General features: G+C 32.5%; 1 long non-coding RNA gene across 1 annotated transcript; it reads right to left on the reverse strand.

Moving 5' to 3' along the window:
- Positions 1-1890: 1890 nt before the first annotated feature.
- On the reverse strand, positions 1891-3460 carry LOC129289597 (uncharacterized). Its single transcript, XR_008588174.1, has 4 exons — positions 3332-3460; positions 2482-2572; positions 2271-2395; positions 1891-2186 (listed from the first exon to the last, which is right to left on the reverse strand). It is a non-coding gene; the product is annotated as an uncharacterized LOC129289597 (long non-coding RNA).
- Positions 3461-5978: the final 2518 nt, after the last annotated feature.

A 5978-nucleotide genomic window follows, 5' to 3' on the forward strand; every position in this document is an offset into this window, starting at 1 on the left:
TTAAAAAAATTCTTATCAAATAAGAGGGATAAAAAAAATGCTCATATTTGGTTTAAAATACCATTCTCTTACTCATTGATGTGAGATATAAGCTAACATAAAAAAATTAATAAAATTAAGGAACTAATTTGTAAGTGATTCAAAAGTTGAGGGACTGAATCATAGGCGGGTCATAGTTGAGAGACTGAGTTACAAGTAAGTTAAAAGTTGAAGGATTAAAAGATAATTTTTTTAATTATATATTATAGGATATTGTGTTAAGAATTCATAGTTATTGTGTTGTGCATTCGTGAAAAAGGGGAGGGCAAACACATCTTTGCTCGTTAAAACATATTTTCACTTAAAGCTTTGGGCTTGTAAAGATTTTCAAATTATATTGGGTCCAAAATGCAAACTTCTGTATTTCAAGGGCTTTAAGTGAGATTGTCCCTATTCTTAATGGCATCAAATTCCTAAAATTAAGTTAGATAATAGATTCACCTCAAAAATTTTTTTGGACATATAGAATTATGACTAACATGGTATGGAATGTGTCTAATTTTTAAGAGTGATTAATGCTTATCAATTCAAAGTTTTAAAATTTATAATTTGAAATGATAATTAAATTTCGTTTTTATAAAAAAAGTATAATTAGAAAATTATCTTTTTTCTTAGACTCTGTATTCACTAAATAAAAATTATAAAAATCATAAAAATAAAATAATATTTTGTCTGAACTATTTAATTTTAATTTGAATTATTCACTTTTTCATTACTAAACTTTCACTTAATTTTACTTGTTCATTGCTAAACTTTCACTCAATTTCACTTGTCCGTTGTTAAACTTTTACTCAATTTCATTTTAGGAAAATGAACAAGTGAAATAGGGTAATTAACAATATTTCATAAATAAATAATAACATATAGTCTAAAAATTAATAAGTTCTTTTAAAATGAGTTTAAACATCTAAAATGAAAACAAATTAAGTAAAAAAATTAACAATATTTTGTAAATAAATTAACAAGTAAAGTAGGATAATGAATAAATGAAGTAGGGAATGTTATCTTAATTTTAATGAGAAGCAAATTTGTTATTTTTTCAAAAAATTTAATATCAAATTAGTACTCCTAAATTATAATATAATTTTAAAAATTTAGGAGTTTTCAAATTTAAATAGGTGTGGTTAAGTGATCTTTATTGAAATTTCCCTTTTTTATTATCATCCTCGGTCATCTTTGAAAAGTCATATTTAGCCTCAAGCTTCAATGGAATAATCTGCCATCTTTTTGGATAAGCAGAGCCGCCTCTACCGTCTCCACCGAAGTCGGCAGAGACACCATCTTCGATGCCAACGCCCACCACCTCCTCCACGGTAGTTTTACCCTACTCTCCTCCTCCACCTTTCATTCCGATGCCACATTTAAATCTCAAGATCAGATGCTCTTTTCCTAGCTCGTCGCAAATCTCATTGATGTCGTGCGTTTCAAGCTGAGCTTAAGAGACAACCAGGGAGGGTGGCAAATCTCATTTATATTTAATTAAATTTAATACAAATGCTTTAAAATGAATTATATATCCTCTGTATATCCTTAAGAACGTGGAAGGAATCTAAACTCAAATATTATAGTTAAAATTATGGCATGGAGGACAAAATCACGCATAACTATGTGAAGCTTACTCAAATGGGTTACTACTTCATTACAAGTTTTATTTAATTGAACAACTGACGAAAAAAAAATCATTAAAACACCCAATACATTATACAAAGTCAACTTGCCATATCTTATGAGTCAACTTGTTAAGAGTCACATAAGCGTATCTATATATATATATATATAGCAAGAAGTGAATAGGTGTCTGTATGTACTATGTACAAACACCATCTTGTAACAATATACTTCGTGTTTGGATTCATCAATTAATCGATCATTGAATAGGATTTACCCAAACAACTTCAAATGATGACAATTGATTATTAAGGCAAAAATGGCGTTTTATCATAAGCGGAAGGAGAGCGCTTCTATAATTCAATTTTACTGTTAAAGTTTTAATTATTTGTCAGACTCTCGCACCTGCCAAAATTACCCTACTGTTATCACACGTTAATTCTCTCTCGTCTCTCGTCTCTGGTCTCCCGTCTCTCGTCGTGACCAGCCACATACGCCATCGGCGATTTCAGCCGCGAACTCATCCGCCATCAGATGCTCTGTTTTAAAAACAAAAATAAACTTTCTGCAGAGAGAGAATCTGAGAGAGGAGAGAATATATATATATATATATATATAGATACCAATGCCTATAGTCAATAGTGTGTCTCCAAGAGAGGCAAGCCCTGAGTTTCTTGGCAGCTTTCTTGACATCATCTTTATTTGCTTTGAGAAACCGTTCTACACAAGCATAGTTGCAGAACTTCTCCTGCAAAATTAATCAAACAAACAAGTTAATTATACATGAGCATATATGTATATATATCAATATATGTCCAGTGTTGAATGATAGACCTTTTTGAGAGTGAGTGGTGATTATTTTTTGATAAGGTGAAGAACAGCTTCGACTCTGCATGTACCGTCTTTCTGATCTTTCTTGGCCATTCTGAGGGGGGGGAGGGAGAGAGAGAGAGAGAGAGATCGGGAAGAAGAGTGAGGGAATGGATGGGTTTATAAATTAAAATGCTAATATTAATATAATTTATTTTTTTATTAATTAAATATGTAATTTAAATAATATATTTTACTTTTTATATAAAATTTAACGAATTTAATAATATTATGTATAGATTTATTAATAATTTCTTTTAAAAGTAATGTCCTTATGGTAATTTATATAATTAAAACTTGATTTTGATTAAATTATTTAAACATATTCAATTATGTTAAAATTCAATTTTTAAAAAATAATATTCAACCATATTGTATTATAATATACTCAATTATGATTAAAATTAACTATATTAATCAATTATTTTCATAATCAATTATATCTAACTGATATTTAAACGGACTCTAAATCAATATTTCAACAGTGAAATAATCAGTGAAAAAAATGTGAAATGCTTGAACAACTTATATTAACACTAGAATTCAAAAGTAAATTGCCTAAAATTTTTTACAATGCCAGAAATCCTAGAAAGCTGCAAGAGCAATTGTTTAAAATAGACACAGCAAGAAGTTAAATTTTTAACTTGCATTTTGTCAAACTCATGTTTTTCAGCAGTGTGTTATTAGTCCATCTGGGGTAGATGACAGAAATCCCGCAAGGACAACAGCAAGAAAAGATATCTTAATAGACGCAAAAGAAATTAGAATTATGCTCTATGTTATGAAAAGTGAGTGAATAGCTCCAAATCCTTACTGTCAAATCAGCAGAGATTTCTGTTACAAGAGGTGAAACACGGACCAATAGGACCTTTTGATCTCAAAGATTGGCTCTGTCATCAGCTGGACCAACTTGGAATAGTTATGGAAGCATCAGTGCTGCTTCTGATTTTATTTCCCAGGAAACAAAATACTCAGGTAATGCAGAGCTTACTGGTATTACCTTAATTCAAAATTTTGTTATGTGATGTAAACTTTTCAAATTCAGGGCTGTGTTTGAAAAAATAATCAAGTAATTAGAAAGTGCCCCGTGACTAGAAATACATAAAATGAAAGCCAATCTTTTATTACTATGTTACTATCAAACTAGTATAAATACTCCTTAAGAACAAAGTACTTGCCACAGGTTTGACATTCGGAATTTATTCTTGGAGCTGTTCCTCTGCAAATTAATGCACTTGAAAACAACACTTGAATGTGTACCACCAATCATTATAGCTGCCCCTGCTGCAGATTTGTTCCATATCAAACTACAAAAGAAGAACACAAACATTAGCTAACGAAGATATTAAAGACTGAACTTGATTGGCATTAAAAAGAACACCAAGTCAGTAACATTTTTCATTAAAAATGTATGCAACTAATATAACATTTTTGATACAATCATTGAGATGTATATAGGATAGTTTCCTAACAGCTATAGTTCACTGTCAAGATAGTTTCTGTTCCAGACAAAACGCCAGTAAAGTAGGCAATGCACACACACACAAGATATCCTCTTTTACATATTGATTTACAAATCCCTATAATTTTTGTTGGCTCGAATGCATGAATAAATACTGTGTTTATTAATAAAAGGAAAAGAAGCAGTGGCTGAACTAGCATCAGTTTACCATACTCAAGCTCATCAATTAAGGGACAAAATGTAGAGAGAAAGATACACACACACCCCAAGAAAGCAATGCAAGGTAACTTATTAATGTGGAGTGCCATCCCTCAGAGATTCCAAATTCAATCTGGATAGTGTCAGTTGTAACTGGTCAATTTTCTCAGGTTGAACAACACAAGATTCCTTCAATTTCTTTGATAGAGTGATTTGTTCATCCTCATCACAAGTATCCCGAGGCCTCTTTGTTTTCATGCCCTGCTTCATCTTCAATTCCTTCAGTCGGAGGAAATCGTTATATTCCGAAGCGTATATTGGGCGGACTCCGCATTCTTTGATCAAGTGATCACCAAACTCAAATTCAAATGAAAGGCTTGGGTCATAATTACTGGTTCCCTCGTCTTTGCCTCCTTTTCTTTTAAATTCCTCTATTATCAATTCACAAAAGAGGGGATCATACCATAGAAATACAATATCCGAATTCAATTGTATCATCGAATAATGCCATCCTCTTGGGCCTTCAAAACCTCGCTCCTCTATACCAGTTTTTTTATTTTGAAAAGTACATCGGCATCCTGAGTGACTTCGATCATTTTCTTTTAATGAGAATTGGGGAATAACAAAGCAGAAAATGAAACCCAATAAATTGTCAAACTGTGGAGTGATAGAAACAGATATGGAAGAATATTCTGTTGAATTATTATATGTAAACCAGTCTGGAGTTTGTGGTTTTTCGGCAAGAAATAATGCTTCTTCCGTGATTATCATATACTGCTTGCTTCAAACATGAACTAGCATATTCCATAATTCCAGATTGTGAATGCTGATTATCATGACCACTCCTCTCTTGGCCACCCAACTCCAACCCAAATTCCATTTGTTGAAGGAAATTGTGATATTAAGAAGCATATATTGGAAATACTCCACATTCTTCTATCAAACCATCATGTTTGGTTATCTCATATTTCTCATCATAAGAGACAACAGAAAACTCAAACGAAAGCTTAGGGTTACCTCTGACGCCTTGATTCTCCTCTCTTTCTATAAGTTCCCTTAAAAGGCATATAGAGTGGATTGGATCATACCATAGAAAAGCATGAAGTGAATTTAAATGTGTTATCCTCATATCATGACCTTTGTTGTCGACTCGTTCACCATCTTCAAGATGCATTTGGCATTTCAAGTAACTCTGACAATTTGGCTTTGACGTGAACTGACGTAGAACAGAGCAGAAAACAAAGCCCACCAAGTTGTTGGCAGCTGAAGGGAATTCAATAGCTATGAAACTCAAAGCTTTAGTTGTCCGATTACACCTAAGTCTAACTCACTTTGGAATTTTGCTTCCTGGGTAACAAAAAGCACCAGTTCGATTGAGATATGCTACTCGCTTCAATGAGAAATAAGCATATTCCTCAATACAAGAAAGTGAATGTTGCTGCAATTTCAAGCAATTCTCGAGAAAGAGGGACTCCACCAGATATTTCTGCCGTGGTCTAGAAGTTGTTAAAAAGAATAAAGATTCCAGTGATGAGCAATTAGTGGCTTTTACATATTTAGTGAATGGTGGAAGTTCTGGTAAAGATTGAAGGGTCCTGCAATTGGTCATGTAAATGTAATCTAGCTTTGGAAGATGCTTGATGCTAGAAGGCAAGTGTTGCACATTGCTTCCTTCCAATCCCAATAAATATAACGATGATAAGGAGCTGAAGTTATCAGGAAGTTCATGCAAGTTACAACATCCTTCCAAATAAAGGTCCACCAAAGAGGATGTGGCATCAAATAGCATGCTCAGCGTTGA

Source organism: Prosopis cineraria, unplaced genomic scaffold, assembly GCF_029017545.1.
Source record: "Prosopis cineraria cultivar Desert tree isolate PC_DT_omini unplaced genomic scaffold, ASM2901754v1 PC12, whole genome shotgun sequence".
Taxonomy (NCBI): domain Eukaryota; kingdom Viridiplantae; phylum Streptophyta; class Magnoliopsida; order Fabales; family Fabaceae; genus Prosopis; species Prosopis cineraria.